The following is a 21,781-nucleotide window of genomic DNA, read 5'->3' on the forward strand; positions in this document are numbered from 1 at the left end:
TTTTTTGATCTCTTTTTTTCTTTTTTTTAAATCTCTTTTTTTCTTTTTCTTCTTCTTTTTTTCTTTTTTTAAATCTCTTTTTCTATTCCTTTTTTTTTAAATAAAAAAAAATATTATTTTTTTTGAATTTAAAAATACCAAAAAAAACATGAAAATTTTTTTAAAAAAAAAAAAAAAAACGAAAATTCCACCTACCTTATCCCTCGCCGCTCGCCGAATCCTTCGCCGCACCGATCGCCGGATTCTTCACGTGCTGCCAGCCTTCCTCTTCACTGCTGCCACGTCAGACGCCTCTGCTCCTCAGCTTTCAGCCGTTGCCTTACACCCCTGCGTTGCTTGCTTCCGTCAACCTCTGTACTCAGCCATGGCTACCATGACCTCCGCTGACCTCTCCTCCACCACCCTCGGCTGCTCAGACTGTCCTCAAGCCCCAGAGCGAGCTCGCCTGCAAGGTCGGCAACCTCGGCTAGGCCCGCGTCTCCATGAAAAAGTCTGTCTCCAAGTCTATCGACAGCCCCTGGTATGGCCCCGACCGCTTGAAGTGCCTCGGCCCATTCTCCGGCGAGGTCCGCAGCTACTTGACAGGCGAGTTCGCTGGCGACTACGGCTGGGACACCGCCGGACTCTCAGCCGACCCTGAGATGTTCGCCAAGAACCGCGAGCTGGAGATGATCCACTGCCGGTGGGCGATGTTGGGAGCCCTGGGATGTGTGACGCCGGAGCTGCTGGCCAAGAACAGTGTGAAATTCAGCGAGGCTGTATGGTTCAAAGCCGGTTCTCAGATCTTCTCTGAGGGGAGTCTTGACAACTTGGGCAACCCGACGCTCAGAGTATTCTTGCCATTTGGGCTTGTCAAGTCACCGATCCCATCTACCCTGGCGGCAGCTTCTACCCCTTGGGCCTCACCGACGACCGGCCTTCTACAGGCTGCAGCAGCTCGTCGCCATATTTTTTTTTTTTTTTTTAAACATCTGCTGCACGCTGGATTCAGTTGCATACGACGCCTCTCGTCTTCTTTCAGCAGACGACCAGCGCCTCTTACTGCCTTCCTTCGCCTTCTTTTTTTCTTGCAGCACTCGCTACAGCTGCCGCCGACCGTCTACAGCTCCGCAGCTGAGGCTGCCGACCGTCTACTCAACGCGTTCTAAGCCTTACAAAGCCTTAGTAAAACTATATATATATATATATATATAGTTTTCTTTGCTCGCTTCCTCCTTACAGCCACTGGCGGCCGCCTTCTCTTTGTTGTAAAAGAAATGATTAAATCAATATATAATTGTTTTTATTTTGAAAAAGCAGTCGGTTTGATGCAGCCCTTGTACTCTAATGTTTGATGCAGCCCACAAATATATATATATATATATATAAATATATATATATATATAGATTTATAAGTTCTTTCTTAGGGCCACCCTTGGTTGCCCGTTTCTTTCAAGCAAATCGGTTTCTTTCAAGCAAATCGGTTAGTCATGCTGCAATAGATAAATATTCCTCATTTTTTTCCTCGAGCACGCTTGATGCATTGGCTCCCCACACAATAACAACACAAAACAAAAGAAAGGTCGCCTCCAACACTTTCTATCTCTCTTCTTTCTTGCTTGGGAGTCAATGGGGCTTGCATAAGCTATGGGAGAGCTTAGCAACGCACCTCTTTTCTTTTTATTTATTTATACTAATTACATGTTAACGAAAAGCATGAAAGAATGAAATGACAAAAAACAATGAAGGTAAGCATAATGAACGGTACTTGAAAAAACATAAAAGCAATGAAACATAAAAGAACAATGCGGGAGAAACCTCAACCGCTCAATGGTTAACCTTATCCACTCACACTGGGATCACACACCCAAACTTAACCTAATCACTCAATGGTTTTGCAACCAAAAGAGGAAATAGTGGTGGTTTCCACACACTCTCAACCGGATTTGAGTCTTCTCCCCGGCAGCGGCGCCAATGGAGAGACGGAAAACCTTCTCTCTTGTAGTAAGAGGAGTACGATCCAAGTATAGCTCACTCCAATGGGATTTGCATCCCTTTCGGAGCTAGGGATTCGACCCGTACCGGTGCACAAGAGCTTATCCACAAATGGAGAGAATGCTCATGGCTACCATCACTTGACACTAGACTAAGCATACACACAAGCTCAACTTGTCCTCATTCCTACACACCCATTCATTCACAAATACAAGCAAGAGGAATACAATCACTATGCACTCAAGCAAAGAGAAAGACCTCACTCCACTCCTATCTTCCTACAAGCATGCATACATTCAAGCATCAAGCTTCCATGAAAGCTTCAAATCAATCCATGTACTCAAAAATGAAATACTAAAAGCATGCATAAGAGTAAAATGATTAGAGAAGAGGATGAGAAAAACTCATGACATTGCTAATGATTCAATGAAGAGATTAACCTCATACAATGATGTAGATGGGGTGAGAGAAGAGTCTTCACCTCTATGGAGAAGAGGGAGAGTAAGTCTCTCAAAGGAGCTCTTGCATGAACTAAGCCCAAAGTGTGTAAAGCTCTCAAATGAGCCACCTTTTATACAAAAATTCTAGGACTCCCATAAGTCCCCATGTGGGATTATTATCAAACCCTCTCCCACATTCATCTACAAAGTGGAACTCTTTTCAAGAGCCCTAAGTATTGTTTTTGTTGCATCTTGGTATTGGTATTGATCCTCATTTGCAAGCAACAATGGCAAACAAAAACCATGAACTTGATCATGAGGAAGAATCTATGGGGGCTACTTGAGGGAAGAGATGAATGTCGAGTGGAGAATGGGGAGAATGAGTAGAAGAGAAGAAATGAGAGAGCATTAGGACTCATTGCACTTAGCTTAAATGATGAAATCATTCACCACATCGCAGAGGGATACAACAAGCTAAAGATGCATGGGATGAACTTAACAAATTATTTGGCACTCAAGAAAAGCATTCAAAGATAAATCAGCTAATGCAATTCTACCAACTTTACATGAAGGAAAGTGAACCTCTAACCAGACACTTGAACAAGTACAAAAGCATCAAGCAACAATTTGCAGCCATTGGGAAGAAATTAGAAGATGACGAGGCACTAGCACTGCTTCTAAAGAGTGTGGACAAGGGAGATTATGAGAACATTGTGGCAACCTTAAAGAATGTACCAGATTTGAAGCTACACAAGATAGAAGGAGCTCTATTAGAGAAAGAGAACAAGGTCAAAGAGAAGAAAGGATTAGACCCAACAACTGCTAGAGAGGAGAAAGCACTCTACACTCGAGGAGGCCTCGCAAGAGGACAAGGACAAGGAAGAGGTAGGGGAGGAGCAAGGATCTTCACTTTCCCACAAGTGTGGGAAGCGAGGACACATGGCTAGATACTGCTATAGCAAACCAAATGAAGAAGGATTGGCATCGGCACACTTCATGGAGACTCCTAAGGTAAAGGAGTCAGAATATCTTCTATGAGAGAGAAAGAGAGAAACCCCACAACCCAATTTAACTTGCCCCAATAGAGTAAAACCACCTCTGAGCCACCGATGATGTAGGCCATGTGGTAGATGTATGTGTGAGCACTTTAGTCAAACTTACGGGCACTTGTAGTAGCCTTGGACATAGAGAGAGAGAGTGTCAAGGACTATGAGTTAGGGACTTAAGGCATTGGTCACCGGCTACCAAGTAAGAGGGAAACTTGGTATAGGGTCCAAGTGTGCTAGAATTATTCACTTGAGGGGAGGTATTGAAATATGAAAGTGAAAGTGTTTGTGTGGGAACAAGCCCTTAGCTAGAGACTGTAAAAGGGAGTCTATAATTGAGTGGGTAGCAGTGAAAAGGTGAGAAGAATCTACTAGATGAGAGAATCAAGGGTAGCATGAGTGAATATAGTGGTACAAAAAGATTCTAGAAAAAGGTGCCCCACTGATGGAGGTGGCACAAATCAAGGAGAAATCAGTGGCATTAGATACTTAGCACCTTGTGGATGTAAAAGCTATAAATTGAGGCATTGGCCTAATGAGAATTTTCTAGTTTTTGAGTATCCATGCCTACATTATACTATTAGATTAATTGTGCACTAATCTTACCTTTATCACTTTCTAATTACTTGCTAATCATGTTGATTCTTGCATTTGATCCACCAAAAGTTATCACATTGCTGCAAACTCAACATTGAGGTAGTACAAAAGCATCTTTCTCATCATTCCAAAACTTGGAGGAATCAATTTAAAAGAACCCATTTGGATGTTTCTTCACAATTTCTTGCGCACCTCTATATATTACCTTGAATGATTTGACATCAAAGATGAATTGACTAAATGCTCTAAACCCAACTTGAAGAATATCTTCAACAATTCCACAATACTCAAGATTGTCCTTCATGACATTGGTATCATGTTTACTATCTCAACTTTCTTGCTCAAAAGTTACCATCGCACCACAATCAAATGTGTTTCTCTTAGAATCCACACACTTCATGTGAAAGTTCCTTCCCTTAACCATATTGCATTATATAGTTTCTACTAATATTAAAAAAAACATGGCATTTAGTATAGTGTATTAAAACACGTGTATAATGATCGAAGAATGAGACAAAGATAAAGAATGTACTTACTTGAGGGTCACATCCTCTTGCATACTCATTCTCCTCTTGTGATCATCTCTCCATTTTTCAATGCCATCAATATTACCATACCGAGCCATTCTATAATGTTGATCACATTTGGTAAAAGTTCTAAGACGAGTAAGAATAGCAAGCATCTATTTTCTCTTCTGGAAAGATGCTCTCTCATCCTTTCATCTATTGATGCATCCTTGTATCTCCCAATCCCCTTCTCCATGATGGAACTATTTAGACTGCAGAATGTATTCACCTTATGGAATAGTGCTTCATGTAGTCTTCACTTCCTTCCTTTTCCTTATGGCACATTAGTGATTAGTCAATCATCCTCCTCATTGCTCCACAATCGTGGCATGAAAGGATCTATGCGAGATAGATGTTTTGAGATATACACAAGATACTCTTGCATTAACCATCCCTCTTCCATGCTTACTTCTGGTCTCGCTCTTCGTCTCACAAAGTCCTTTAAGGTTTTCATGAACCTTTCAATAAAAAACATCCAAGGAACATGAACAACACTACAAAGCGCCACTTCATCAACCAAATGCACCACAAGATGCAATTTGCTAGTGAGATTTGTTCTAGGAAAGTTGTCCTTGATTATACACACTGTCTCAATAGCAATGAGATCTCAATGGATGTAGGATCTATCTCCCTTTAAGGATATGGATCTACATACATAGTAATTATGTGTACTATTTATTATACATAACTTGTGACCCCATGATGAGAATACCAAATATGAAATATAACTTAGCTAGTGAATTGAAGAGAAAATTCATACCTCACCAAGCTTCCCATTTTGTAAATAGCCTCTCTCAACTTCTTTTCTCCACAACCAACTATAGCAATTGGAATAATAAACCATGTATAAAAAAAATAAATAGAAGTTAGTATATGAGCATACAAATTATGTACCATAAAGAGAAAATGAATAAGCAAATATTTATATAACTATAATATCTTATGCCAATCATGTGTATTGAGGCCATATAATTATACCTCTTTGTTCTTTTTGGTCTTTCTGAAGGCGCCATTCAATGCCTAAGTAGCATTATATGGGTCGTATAATGGATTTAGTACGAATAACATGGGTTATTCGTCGTTTTCTAATTTAATTAGATGAATAAATTATTTTTTTTTGATTAATAAAATTATTAATCAATAATATTATCGATCTATAAAATTATGGATCGATAATACATCAATCGATAAACTTATTGATCGATAATATATCGATCCAAAAACTGGCGTTACAACCACCGAAAGATTATTTGATGGAATGTCTTTTCGTCGAGACGGCTAGAGTGAGAGTGATTAGTGAGATTACTTAATGAGAGACTGATTTGTAGGTTTAAGCTTTCCCTTTTTCCCTTTTTGTTTTTCTTTTTATGCTTCTGTTTGAAAAAAAAGCTAGTTGTGACCACTCTAGCACCCGTATGGGGTAGTTGTTACCACTCTAGTTAAATACCAATAATTATTTAAGCTTGCTGCATCCACTCTAGGCTTTACCGTGAGTTGTATCCACTTTAAGTTCAATTTGCACACAGCCACTTATTGTGTCCACTCTAGTCTTTACCCGACTAGTGTTCACTTTAAATTATTATCACACAAAAGCCACTAACTGTGTCCACTCTGGCCTTTAACGACTAGTTGTGTCCACTTTAAGTTATCCTCACACAAAAGCCACTTACCGTGTCTACTCATCTTACCGACCAATTGTGTCCACTTAAAGTTATCCTCACACGAAAGCCATTTATTGTGTCCACTCTGGTCTTACTGACTAGTTGTGAGATCCCTCTACCCCGTCCGAGCACCGGCGGACTCCCGATAGCTGATAGGAGAAGCAGCCCCCTTATGCGCGGGGGGCAGGGTTTCTCACTCGAGGCCTCGCCCATGAATGTCTGGGCACAAGACTAGGCTGGTGGTCATTCTAAAAAATCGGGAAAATTTCCCATGCCCGGAAAGCGGGGACGATTCCACCTTTTTAAAATTTTTTTAACGAATTTTTCTAACGAGATCAATTCTAAATTATCCTTCACCTGAATAAACCAGATAGAAGAAACTATCACTGATATAGTTTGATTATCTGTATAAATTCAACGCTTTTTTCCTAATCAAGATCAGGCATAACCGTTGATCCACTCAATTGAGAAATTTATCAAAGAATTAACTAGCTACTCAAATCCTAGCATAATCCTAAGATTTTTCAGTTTGATTATTAAAACTCCACTGATTCCAGCCTAACCCCATCCGGCACATGGGTTAGCCACCACCCTATACTATGCAAGTTTTCAGTTTTGATTTTGTTTGAAAACCATGAATAATCTTAAATCCGTATCCCAATACTTCTAGATCCAGGTCTGAATTCCAAATAGAATTCCTCGAATTCTGTTAACTTGATCCTCAGATCAAAATCAAAAGTCTTAACTTAGTTTCAGATTCGGTGGGGGATTTGAGTACATTTTTCCTGAACTGGGCACATCGTTATTGATTGAAATTAACGAAGGAATTAGGTCTTAGTCAATAGTCTGAATCAGAGTTTGGGTTTGGAAAGGTTCTTCCTAAACTATCTTTCTCGAGAGGTTTTATTTCAATTTCTCTTTTTCTAAATTTCGTTTGGTGAATATTTGCTTACAGATAAAACATGAATTTCTTATGAGGAATAAAATAATCATTTATCTCGATCTCCAACTTCGATAGTTTAATTGAATTTATCACTATCTTAGTGAATATGAAATGGTAGCATTTCTTCTCACAGATTATCTACTTATTCATTTTTTTAATTTTTACAAAAATTAACAAAGGATTAAGGAGAACCCTTATTTAATTATAAAGATTCTATATGCATCTAGTTATGCATAAAATCGAATTCTGATGAAAGTCACACTTTATCATCATAAAAATCATTTATGATGAAAATCACTCTTTTAATATGAAAGAATTTCTTTTATGCATCCATTTATGCATAAAAATCATTTATGATGAAAATCACACTTTTATTATAAAGAAATATCTTTTATGCATATGTTTTTGCATACAAATCATTTATGATGAAAATCACTCTTTTAATATAAGAGAATCTCTTTTATGTATCCATTTATGCATAAAAATCATTTATGCGCATAAAAATAATTTATGATCAAAGTAACACTTTCAGAATTAAAAAAATATTTTTTTATGCATACTTTTATGCATAGAAATCAATAATGATAAAAGTAACACTTTTATACTAAAAAAACTATTCTTTTATGCATAGAAATCAATAATGATAAAAGTAACACTTTTATAATAAAAAAAATATTCTTTTATGCATACTTTTATGCATAGAAATCAATAATGATAAAAGTAACACTTTTATAATAAAAAATTATTCTTTTATGCATACTTTTATGCATAGAAACCATTTTTGGGTCAGTTTTGCTCACTTTTTGGATCTAGTTGAAACAAGAGAGAGGAGAGATAAAAATATCTCTCTATTCGGGAGTTTAAAACTCATTCAAGCATGTGAAATAGGCGCCTCCTTCATGAGGGGAATTCCCCCATACTGAGATGTCAAAAATGCATCATTTCATCTAAATATCTCTCTTTTTTAACTATTAACCTTGTCCTTAGTCAACTATTCATCTTATGTGAGTATTTACTCATTTTTTGGGGATTTTTCTTTTATTCTTCTATTTATCTCCTCCCTACATTTGAATAAATCTTATTGGTCCATAGGAACCTTAATTTAAAATTTTAAAAAAATCTTAACCCTCAGGATAATGCCTCTTGAACAGATTATACTTAATTTCTAATGCACCTTCTGAAAATCTTTTTGAACTTCTCTTTCAGGGGAACTTATTTTAATAAGATGAGATATTTTTCTATCCAAAAATATTTAAAAACTGAATTACCACTCTCTAGAAGATTTTCTCTCTCTAGATCAAAACTGGTAGAAACAAGATCTTTTATATTTCTGAAGAGGGATTTGATTACAGGGGAAGATTCTGGACATCTTGAGAGGCTGGGGAGGAATCTTACATTCTCTCCCACTTGAAAAATGCGAGATGCCCTCATCTCGTAAACTGGGGGTAATCCCGTAACAAATCGGCTTCATTCTCCCAGGTGGCATCTTCAAAAGGATAGAACTTTAATTTTACCAATAATTCTTTGAGAATTTCTTGAGAATCTTCTCTCGAACATCAAGAATTTCTTCAAGTTGGAGTTCCATCTGCCCTTGGGTTGAAGAGGTTAGGATTTCATCATCAAGTACATGATTTGGGCTTGGCACATATTTCTTTAGAAGGCTTACATGAAATACATTATGAACTTTGAGATGAGGAGGCAGAAGAACCTCGTAGGCTAAGTCACCTACTTTCTTTGTAATCAGATATGGCCCACAATATCTGGGGGATAACTTCTTGTACTTCCCAAGAGATAGAGAACTTCTTTTGCCACTGCAAACCACTTATGTTGTAGTTTCACTCTGTAGTTTCTCCACTGCAAACCACTTATGCTGTAGTTTCTCCACTAGGTTAGGAAAATATAAATCCTCAAAATGGCGTGCGAGTCTAGCTCGGCTTATTCAAGTTGAAGTGGAAGAAATGAGATGCTCGAAGGCGAACGCAATCATATTTTGAGACTAGGTGAGATCCGGAATACCAGATAAATAGGGAACTTCCATCTATAAAAACAATTTCTTTGATTAAAAATTCTTCATTAAAGAAGCTTACGGAATGAAAATACATTATGAAAATGCTTTTTTTGAGTTTTTATTATCAATTTTTGGTAAGAATTTATTTATCTTTATTAGCTTTCAACAAAGCTCTGATACCAACTGTGAGATCCCTCTGTCTCTCTGCATACCGGACTCCCGGTAATTGATAGCGAAAGCAGTCCCCTCATGCGCGGGGGCAGGGTTTCTTACTCAAGGCCTCGCCCACGAATGTCCAGGCATGAGACTAGGCTAGTGGTCACTCCGAAAACCGAAACCGGGAAAATTTTCCATGCCCGGAATGCGGGGACGATTCCACATTTTTTAATTTTTTTAAATAAATTTTTCTAACGAGATCAATTCTAAATTATCCTTCACCTGAATAAACCAGATAGAAGGAACTATCATTGATATAATTTGATAATCTGAGTAAATTCAACGCTTTTTTCCTAATCAAGATCAGGCACAGTCGTTGATCCACTCAATTGAGAAATTTATCAGGGAATTAACTAGCTACTCGAATCCTAGCATAATCCTAAGATTTTTCAATTTGATTATTAAAACTCCACTGATTCCAGCTTAACCCCATCCGACCCATGGGTTAGCCACCACCCTACCCACTGGAATCGGTAGAACCAAATAAGTACTCACCCACCCATAATTGAAATGCCTTTCTTACCTTTAGTTTTAGAAAACAGGTACGCACACAGTCCTCTTTAAAACCTTAATATAAAAATAATCCATTGACAAAACAGATATAATCACAGATTTCATAATTCAAAACTTCCATTCAATCCCTTGTTTCACAAAAATAGTACCACTCTGGACTCTCCGTTGGGACCAGCTGGTCAGCAACGAGATCTAGTAACAGATTACAATAATCACCTCGTCAACATACATATATATATCTTCCTCGACATACGAATGGGTGTCCTAAGCACCACGAGCCCGTGCATCGCCTGGTAAGAACCCTCCAGGATTCTCCTTAGGTATCCTGGTACTTCATTCAGGGACCGCTTCGTCGGCCCTCGCCCATCGTACCGGAAGCACACCATTTTTCACCATACCCAGGCAGGTCAAGACCTGGGCGGGTTTTTGCCGCGTGAGCTGTCCCTCGAACACTCTCCGCCAGCTGTTGTAACTGAATTTCCCTTAGATAAACATATATACCAAATGCTCCCTCCAGCATTTTCTGGCGTAAGATTGTCCTTTAAGAAAACAGGGTTTCTATGCAAGTTTTCAGTTTTGATTTTGTTTGAAAACCATGAATAATCTTAAATCCATATCCCAATACTTCTAGATCCAGGTCTGAATTCCAAACACAATTCCTCGAATTCGGTTAACTTGATCCTCAGATCAAAATCAAAAGTCTTAACTTAGTTTCAGATTCGGTGGGAGATTTGAGTACATTTTTCCTGTACTAGGCACATCGTCATTGATTGAAATTGACGAAGGAATTAGGTCTTGGTCAATAGTCTAAATCAGAGTTTGGGTCTGGAAAGGTTCTTCCTAAACTATCTTTCTCGAAAGGTACTATTTCAATTTCTCTTTTTCTAAATTTTGTTCGATAAATATTTGCTTACAGATTTCTAAAACATGAATTTCTTATGAGAAATAAAATAATCATTTATCTCGATCTCCGACTTCGATAGTTTAATTGAATTTTCTCATTACCATCTTAGTGAATATAAAACGGTAGCATTTCTTCTCATTTTTTCAATTTTTACTAAAATTAACAGAGGATTAAGGAGAACCCTTATTTAATTATAAAGATTCTATATGCATCTAATTATGCATAAAATCGAATTCTGATGAAAGTCACACTTTATCATCATAAAATGCATACAAATAATTTATGATGAAAGTCACTCTTTTAATATAAGAGAATCTCTTTTATGCATCCATTTATGCATAAAAATCATTTATGATGAAAATCACACTTTTAATATATATAAAAATATCTTTTATGCATATGTTTATGCATAAAAATCATTTATGATGAAAATCACACTTTTAATATAAAAAATATCTTTTATGCATAAAAATCATTTATAATCAAAGTAACACTTTTATAATTAAAAAAAATATTCTTTTATGCATAGAAATCAATAATGATAAAAGTAACACTTTTACAATAATAAAAATATTCTTTTATGCATAGAAATCAATAATGATAAAAGTAACACTTTTATAATAAAAAAATTATTCTTTTATGCATACTTTTATGCATAGAAATCAATAATGATAAAAGTAACACTTTTATAATAAAAAAATATTATTTTATGCATAGAAATAAATAATGATAAATGTAACACTTTTATAATAAAAAAATTATTCTTTTATGCATAGAAATCAATAATGATAAAAGTAACACTTTTATAATAAAAATATTCTTTTATGTATACTTTTATGCATAGAATTTGATAATGATAAAAGTAACACTTTTTTAATAAAAAAATATTCTTTTATGCATAGAAATCAATAATGATAAAAGTAACACTTTTATATTTAAAAAAATATTCTTTTATGCATACTTTTATGCATAGAAATCAATAATGATAAAAGTAACACTTTTATAATAAGAAAATATTCTTTTATGCATACTTTTAAGCATAAAAATCAATAATGATAAAAGTAACACTTTTGTAATAAAAAAATATTCTTTTATGCATAAAAATAAATAATGATAAAAGTAACACTTTTGTAATAAAAATTATAATGCTATGCATTATTTTATGCATAAAAATCCATAATGAAGAAAGTAACACTTTCATAATAAAAAAATTATCAATAAGTATCTTTCATAGAATTTAATTCTATTGAAAATCATTCTTTTATAAAAATTAATCCATATACATCTTTCTATGCATGAATGAAAATGACACTTTTAGAATACTCTAACGATGGGGATTGCTCTTTTTGATTAATAAAAGATGAAATTTATTTCACAAATTTTTAGAAAATTTTGCCATAACCTCCTTTGTATGGCTGACCATTTTTCAATTTTTAACTCACTAAAATTAATTAGAAGTTCACCAAGAATATTTAAATCATTCTTATGTAAATATTTTCTACTTTTTTAAGAGAAACATTATGAAAAACTCGATTTTATCCAATAATCAATCATCTAGGATAAAGAATGGTTGGATTTACTAAAGAAGAGAGGGGAATGTCTTTTTTCAATGAGGCATAACATCATTTCATTTTAGAGAAGACAAAAATTATAAAAACCATAAAAGAAATAGAAAAGAGAAGAATCTCAACCTTACATAGATAATTTGAGAGATTTCCTTTGGCTTGATGGTTTGAGGGTTCTACTCTTGTTTGAAACAAGAGTGGCCACCAATCTTTTAGAAGAGGGAAGGTCAAAAACTAATGAATTATGAGTAAAATTCACAATTTTTGGCAATTGGGAGAGGCAGGGTAATAGTGCAAAACACTATTGAGTTTCAACAAAGGGGAAGTCTTCTATTTATAGGAAAAAGTGATCTTCTAACCAAGCCAATTGATTCTAAAATTTTCCAGATCAGTTTGGTCAATTTTTGACCATTTTAGGTCAGTTTTGCTCACTTTTTGGGATCTAGTTGAAACAGGAGAGAGGAGAGATAAAAATATCTCATTATTTGGGAGTTTAAAACTCATTAAAGCATGTGAAATAGGTGCCTCCTTCACGAGGGAAATCCCCCATACTGAGGTGTCAAAAATGCATCATTTCATATAAATATCTCTCTTTTTTAACTATTAACCTTGTCCTTAGTCAACTCTTCATCTTATGTGAGTATTTACTCATTTTTGAGAGATTTTTCTTTTATTCTTTTATTTATCTCCTCCCTACATTTGGATGAATCTTATTGGTCCATAGGAACCTTAATTTAAAATTTTGAAGAAAAAATCTTGACGCTCAGGATAATGCCTCTTGAATAGATTATACTTAATTTCTAATGCACCTTCTGAAAATCTTTTTGAACTTCTATTTCAGGGAAACTTATTTTAATAAGATGAGATATTTTTCTATCCAAAAATATTTAAAAACTGAATTATCACTCTCTAGAAGATTTTCTCTCTCTAGGCCAAAATTTGTAGAAACAAGATCTTTTATATTTATGAAGAGGGATTTGATTACAGGGGAAGATGCAGGACATCTTGAGAGGCTGGGAAGGAATCTTACACCAGTTGTGTCTACTTTCAGTTTTCCTCACATGCAGTAACTTATTGTGTCCACTCTGGTCTCTACTGACTAGTTATGTCCACTTTAAGTTCACTGTATAGGATTCCTTATCGTGTCCACTTTAAGTTCACTATATAGGATCCCTTATTGTGTCCCACTACAAGATTAGGTATGCCCACTTTAAGATTAAGTGTGTTGACCTATAGTGTAGTTTCACAGGTCGTACGTTGTGTCATATGATCAATCGTATCTCATCTATAATTTTAAGTTATGCGATATAATTACATACAACATTGCTTAGAAAAAGTGCGTGTGATGGAAATTAATGTTTGAAATTTGTCATGTGATTAATTTAAATCTTTTACATTTTGTAGAGCATGGCCGAGTCAATTAGCAAACCTCAACAAAAACTCCTTTCAGAGACTTTTTGCGTGTATTTAATAAACATGCATGAAGATGAGCTCAGATCATGTTTTGATCCAAAGAGAGGAAGGAGCTTTTTGAGAGCATGGTAGTGAAGTTAGCAAGAGGTCATTTAGAGCTCTTCACGAGACCTGGGTAATATTTCATAACCAAATTGACTTGCTAACATCAGGTAAGGTCCGTAGAGAGTGTATCCATGCTTTGGTCTAGCTTTAGGTGGTCGCGAAGCATATGTCCATGGAGAAGACAACTGCTAAGGGTTGTGCTACCCAATTAGCATTAATCACAAATTTATACAATAGCTACAAAGGAAAAGGCAAAGTTAAAGCCATAGTTGAAGCACTAATCGTCTCCTTTGTCTTAACAATAAATAGGTAAGCCCTATTTTTCTTGTAATCGTTAGTGCATGCTCTATGTTTATTGCACTCTTGAGTATTGGGTTTAGGTTTATCTTAGTGCATAAAGAATTCATAGAGCTTATGTATAAATCCTTATGCATAAAGCTTAATGCATTCCTAAAGCTTATTCATAAAGCCTTATACATAGAGCTTTATGCATACTTTAAGCTCTATGCAGCATAAAACTTAATGCATGAAGCTTAAAGCATGCATAGTGCTTATGCATAAAGCCTTAAATGCATAGAACTTAAAGAATGCATAAAGCCTTATGCATAGACCCTTATGCATGCTTTAAGCTCTATGCATAAAGCTTAATGCATGAAGCTTAAAGCATGCATAGTGCTTATGTATAAAGCCTTAAATGCATAGAGCTTAAAGTATTCATAAAGCCTTATGCTTGCATAGAGCTTAAAGTATGCTTTAAGCTTTGTGTATGCATAATCGTATGTATAAAGATTTATGAATAGAGCTTAATGCATGTATTATGCATAGAGATTAAATCTTTATGCAAAATGCTTAATGCATTTAGCTTAAAGCATGCATAGAGTTTAGGTAGGTAGAGTTTAGGTAGGTAGAGTTTAGTAAATGTGTTACTAATTACTTTTTTTAATTTTATGTTTTTTAGTTCTTACACTAATTAATCCTCTCCTTGAGCTTGACAATAAAGAGGTAAGATCTCTTTTTCTTATAATCGTTAATGCAACCTCTATGCTCATTGCATGCTTGGGTGCCCAGTTTAGGTTTAGCTTATTCCATAAAGCTTATGCCTAAGATTCATGCATTCTTTAAGCTTATGCATAGAGATTAATGCATGATTAAAGCTTATGCATGAGCCTTATGCATAGAGATCTATGCATGGAGCTTAATGCATGCTTAAATGCATTCACCTTAAGTCAATATAGATCTTATGCATAACGTCTTATGCATAAAGCTTAATGCATGCATAAGCTTAATGTGCTATGTAGAAAGTGTGTTCTCTTCTCTAGTTCTAATCTAGTAACACGTGTTCCTTATATAATGTTGAAGCTCTCAACTATGAGCAATGTTTTGTCATTATCTCTCTAGAGAAAATCTTGCACTTTCTCTGTTTTAAGAGGCATAACCATATTTTCCTAGAGTAACCTTGATTGCAACAGCAGAGTGGGAGAAGTTTTTCTCCCTTTCTTTCTGTAAATTTTTGAGCGGTGATGAGTAGTGAATAGTTTTGACACATAGGTGGAAGCTCTTGTTGATTCCCCAACATCCTACATTCTCTCTACTACTTTCTTCTTCTCTACACATAGAGATCCAAAAAAATTACTTTGTTATGTTTCCCAAAGTAAAAATCAAGAAGAATAAGTATACGATCTATACTTTGGGAATCTTGAAAAGTTTATTTTGGACAAGAACCCTTGTAATTTCTTGTAGTGAGATTTTCAACCACCTAAATTTGAGCAACACGATACTCTTACCATCAAATAGTCTTTGAAATGTGATATTGACACTTCTCTTTATCATACCACCTTTAGGTTTTTGTATGCTAATGTTAATGGAAGCCTTCTTTTTTGCGATGTTATCTTGGTAACGAAACCAACGTGTAGCCTTATTATGCTCTCTAGTGTTCCCACACCATAGCACTATGAGGAGGAGGCTTGGGCATGCTTTCCTCTCACACAAGCTCTTAGGAACGAGATTAAAGAGAGAGGGAGGGTTAGATAAAAATTACACTACCTAACACCCTAATGAATGGAATGAATAAAGAAACAAGCAACACAACTATATAAATCCCTTGAAATGATCTTCTCTCCCATTAACATTCCCACTAATATGATCAAGGGTTCTCACACATAGAATTCTCTCACCAACTCACATGTAATGAACCCAAGAAAAGAACATAAAACTCTCCCCATTCTCCACCAAGCAAGATGCAAACCCTCAAGCACACAAACCTCACTCTTGTAACACAACCTCACACTTTCTCACTAGCTACATGGCAAGAAGAAGGGCTAAGGGATCTTCCACCCTTGCAATACACACTCCCTCTCACAAAGAACTAAAAATAGGGCAAGGGGAGCAAGAGGAGGCTTTGGACAAGAGAAAGCTTACACTCTTCCTCAAGGACAAGATATAAAAGTGGATTCCAACTATAGGGTAGAGGGTAATGATCTCTCTCTCACCCATGCCTTCATTATATACAAAAAACAATTCCACATGTCAAGAAAGGGTAAGATTTAAGAGATTACATCCAATGGGGTGTCAGTAAATCTAATCACCCTCACGCCGAAGGTATAAACCATATAATATGTGCATCAAATGAATAATACAATGTGAACAAACCATGTGTACGTGCACCTAGAGTGGACAATGAAGATCACTGTCAACCTAGGTGTTAACCCATGGGGTTAACAAGAAGGATTTCTATGATGGGATGTGTTTTTTCCATGGTTCGTTTCATTTGGCAAATAATGTGAAGAGGTGAAAAAGGCTATGCCCTATGGTCCGCGCCAAAGAATATAGCATAGTCCATGGAAGATGATGGCACATAAATCTAGCAATGAAGAAGCAAGGGAGAGTAGGTATTGAGACATGAATTCAAAAGGAGATAAGAGCTCGTCACAATTTAGATCTATAATTCTTCAGATGGAGTCATGGCTGTAGTGGGGATCATTGATTTTTTGAGTATGATCTTTTGAGCATTCGAGCACAAGAAAATAACTTCTAAAGTGATGAGTCTAAATGGGTGGCTGAGAATTCAAACTCCAAAGGCATATAAATCATGGAATGAAAGAGACAGGGAGGTATTATACTAGTAGTCTGATAGAATCTTTGATTATGCATATATACAAGATGCAAGCTTGGGACACCTTGGTGAAGATGTATTGTACATTAGACACTCAAGATCGGAAGATGCTACTAAAGTAGGAGTAAAATAATGTGACCAAAGGGAGTTTGAGTATAAATTATTACTTGGAAAAGGTTAAAGGACTTGTAGATATCATTGCTTCCATTGGATCACCACCACTAGTAGATGACAATGATATGGTATCGGCAACCTTGGGTGATCTTGGCAAGGAATATATTCAATTTTAGAACTCTATTGAAGTTGGAGAGAACTTTGTTTATTTTCAAGAACTAATTACTCTCCTCATCCATGAGAATATATCCTTTGAACATTCACATAAGAAAGTATTCTACTTAGATATAGGTAGAGGTAGAAGTATCTCATCATCTAGATGATGCGGTGGTGGTCGATCTAGAAATCAAAACCAAAAACAACAATAATAACAAGAAAATCAGTCTTATATAGGTGGAAGAGGCTATTCTAGAGATAGGGGAAGATATAGAGGCTAAAGTGGTTGGAAAACAATTTAGAATACAAATAGCATGGAGTGCTATTACTCTAGAAAACCAAGGCACATTCCAATGGACTATAGAAAGAAGAATGATGTCAAAAGTGGAAAGTCACATCAAGATAACTATTTATCATTAAGTAAACATTGTGATAATAGAGCTGAGTTATGAAAGTACATGATTTGAGAAGACTACAAAGTGTGTGGGAGTTGTAAGAGAGAGATATGGTCGGTGGAAGATGAAAGAAGGCATTATTAGAGTATGATATCAACACTAGAAAAGATGATATAGTTATGAATCAAGTATAATCCAAATATCACAACTTGTATTAGTGAGAATAAGATTCATACATTTAGTTTTAGCCATTTGATACATATCCACAAGACCACATGAGGTGTCCACATGCTACATGCCTCTATTCACTTTAATGCTACACATGAACTTGGCTACCTATTCATTGTTTCTACCCACATGGTTCTCACATGACCTCAACTATACATACTTTACCATATCCTAAGGTTGATACCAACACATAAATCATAATGGAAATGAAATAAAATTACATGGCTTGACATGCACACATATATTTGTGCACCACATTTTTAACATCTCCCCTTGGTACCCAAATGGGTCTGATCCTAAGAGAGTAATGTGGCATACATGACATGACATTATTTTCTCCCCCTTGATGGAGACACATATACATCACTTAGCCTAGATCATGAGTGGCTGGCTAGAGGTGATTACATCAACATGACATGAGACATAAGATGATCATAGACATCATCATATCTAGAAAAGAAGTTTTTTTGGAGCATCATCAAGAGTTTTTTCCACCATTTCATTTGATTGTTGCTTTTCCTTTTACCAACAAATCTTCTCAAGGTGTCCCGCCTTGCCACATGCATCACATACAAGCTTAGGATTGTTTTGATGGATGAAATTGGGCCATTACATGCACCATTCTTCCACAATGGTTACATTTGACATTGGACTTATTAAAGAAAGCAATGTTGTTTGTTGACCTTTTATCTTTTTATCCTCTTAAAATAAGGAGGATTAAACACCTTCAAAGAAAGATTTGGAAGATTCGTAAGAGTTGTTACCACTCAACAAAACTCTAGTGGTATGAATTTGATTATGATTTCTATTGCATCCTTCTCATTCTCATAGGTGTAATGGCCCAATTTCATCGCTCAAAACAAGCCTAAGCTTGTATGTGATGCATGTGGCAAGGTGGGCCGCCTTCATAAGAATTGTTGGTCAAAGGAAAAGTAGAAATCGAAAGAAATGGTGGAAGAAACTCATGATGATTCTCCAAAAGAACTTCTTGTCTATATATGATGATGTCTATGATCATATTCTATGTCTATGTTCATGTTATGTCTCATGTCATGTTGATGTAATCAATGCATTTGATTATGACAACTATTGCATCCTTCTCATACACACGTGTCTTGATACCTGCAAATTGCATCATCATACTCTCCATCTTATCTACATGCTCCACAAATGAGTCTTTGAACTCCATATCAAGCCCATAGAACCAAATTTCTAGATTTATTTCTATTTTTTTTGCCCTAGCCCCAAAAACTTTTCTATAGCTCATCCCAAAGCTTCTTTGGCATCCTCTTTATTGCGGATGTGATGAATGATATTATCCCCAAGTCTTAACGCAATGATGGAAATGGATTTTCCATCTTTATTTGTTCATGCTTTGACCTCAACCTCACTGCCATCCTTAATTCCTCATTGTGGTCAAATGTGGGTGATACAATCCTTACACAAATAATTGTCATTACATAATATGTTTTGATAATGCTTTGCATTTTGAAATTTGAACTTCAAAGTTGTTCCCTTGGTAAATTCTTGCTGCTTTAAGTATAGCTTACCCATTGTGGGATTTTGTATCATGGTTTTGTTAGTAATAAGTTTTTATAATATACGCTTCCATAACACCTTATCACAAGATGATGGTGAAGTGTGACAAACCCACCCATAGTTAAGAATTCTAAAAAGAGCTCATTCATGGATTTGCTAGTAACCACCCAAGTTTATTAAAGTAAAAAACTCATTTTTTTGACTAGTCATTGATCTAAAGGTTTCACTTATAAATATTTAAAGTGTATCAAGTTCGTTCACTAGAAAAACAAATTACATATCTAGGATAAATTATCAGGACATACTTATGTATAAGATTTTTTTAATGGGAATGTCAGTTTCATGTGTAGAGAAAGATGTAATTTAAATACTTGAAATGTGAGTTTCATGTCTAGACAAAGGAGTCATTGAAATTCTCAAAATCATGTATATGTAAGTTTGTACGTAGATCTATTCAGGAACAAATCTTGAGAACTTACATGATATCACACATTTTTTCCAATGGCATCACTCGATATTTGAAGTGTTCTTCTCATGCAAAAAAATGCAAGTAAATAACTCTCATACAGTTGTAGATCCTTGGTTGTCTATGTCACTTCTTATAATTTGGTCGACTCCAAGGATGCAGCTACAATGGGTTGGTAGAGAAGAAATAAAAGCATACTAGATCAACAAGTCATGATAACACATCCCATACAAGAATGTGTTTTTTATGAGAATAAATATTTTCACTTGGTATGATCAAAAACAAATTGTGGCTAGCCTATGTATTCCACATGTACATGTATCATAAAGTTCCATTATTCATCGTGGATTCAATCTTTACACGAGAAGTACTTCTATATTTAAGAGCTGGAGTCATGTGCATCCATAAGCATCAAGAAAAAAGGTTTACTATTCTAGACGAGTGGCATGTCCCGTCTCTGACGGGTTGGAGCTATGCACTATATATGTAAATATATACATTCTCAAACTTTATTAACACTTAATTTTATTTAAAAAAATATTATTATCTAATAATTCCAAATATATGTTCCCATATTTTAACATAGTCATTTTTTGACTACTTCTATTATAAAAACCAAGTAATCAAAGCTCCACTTGAGAATAAATGGAGAAAGCAAGTGCAAACAGGAACTCTACATCATGGATCATTTTCTTGGAGAAAAAATAAGAGACATGTGCACACATGAGTATAGATTTTACACCACATTTCAACTACATTTAGCCTTGGATCACTTCATTTGGGCAAAAAAGAGAACCATGAGCATTAAGGTGCACCCTAGAACTATACATGAATCTCTAATCCGAAAACCATGCACATTTTGATGGACCCAAGAACTCTACATCATGATATTTGTTGAGAAAATCATGTGCATTATGCTAAACCTAAAGATCCAATTAATTAACATTACCACAACAATATGAAGAAAAAGGTATGCTCGTGGAACTCCATTCCATTGGTCATTTGTACTATGCAATATGGCAAAACTGTGCATTATGGTAACCCTAGTGCCTTCACAAGAACTTGTTCCATGTAGGGGAGAAGAAAGTCAAGTACAACAGAGTTAAAACTTCACCTGCACTCCATGGGTCTTCTCATGTGTATGAATATATAAACTAATTATGCATTAGATATAGAGTTGAAAGGAAATCTGTGCAGATAACTGGAAACAATTATGCAGCTAGTATAAAAAGCGAATCTACGTAGAATTAGGGTTAACTGAAGGCAAAGAACACTTAGGGTTAAGGTTGGAATACCTGAAGATGGAAGGCCTTTGTATTTGGCAAACTTGCCACTCCATACAACCTTGGTGTTGCAGTACTTCTACCCTTCTTTGAAAGCTTTGTCGCTCCAAGATCCAGTGACGATGTAGTTTGCGGCATCGCTATAGAGAACTGTGATGTGGTATTGCCTTGAAGAAAGAGAACGACACAATCTTTAAGTATGTGCAACTGAGATCTGAGAGTAGACTCTGCGTTTGGGATGACTGAGAGAAACTCTTTGCCCTCAAAATCATCTAAAACTATCTCTCGGGTTGTCCTATTTATGTCCTCTTCAGTTGTGAATCCTTCCTTTCACAAAGGATTGAGAGAAGCACTCCTGAATAGCCCACGAGCCGAAAGAAAGAGGGGCTGTGAGCCCTAGACATTTGGAGTCTCCATAGCCTTTATCACCATATCCTCCACGACAAGAGAGAGAGAGAGAAGCTGGTTCAGCCTTGCACCTCCTGTAGCCCGCAGACCTCCTATGCGTGTAGCTGCCCAGCTGACTCCTCCCAAAGT

At 35.8% G+C, this 21,781-nt stretch overlaps 1 pseudogene; it reads left to right on the forward strand.

Annotated features, from left to right (window-relative positions):
• The first annotated feature begins 364 nt into the window (after positions 1-364).
• LOC147618668 (chlorophyll a-b binding protein, chloroplastic pseudogene) lies at positions 365-1,148 on the forward strand (annotated as a pseudogene).
• The last annotated feature ends 20,633 nt before the right edge of the window (positions 1,149-21,781 follow it).

Source organism: Cibotium barometz, chromosome 34 (assembly GCF_041138505.1).
Source record: "Cibotium barometz isolate CiBa-2024 chromosome 34, ASM4113850v1, whole genome shotgun sequence".
In the NCBI taxonomy this organism is placed as follows: Eukaryota; Viridiplantae; Streptophyta; class Polypodiopsida; order Cyatheales; family Cibotiaceae; genus Cibotium; species Cibotium barometz.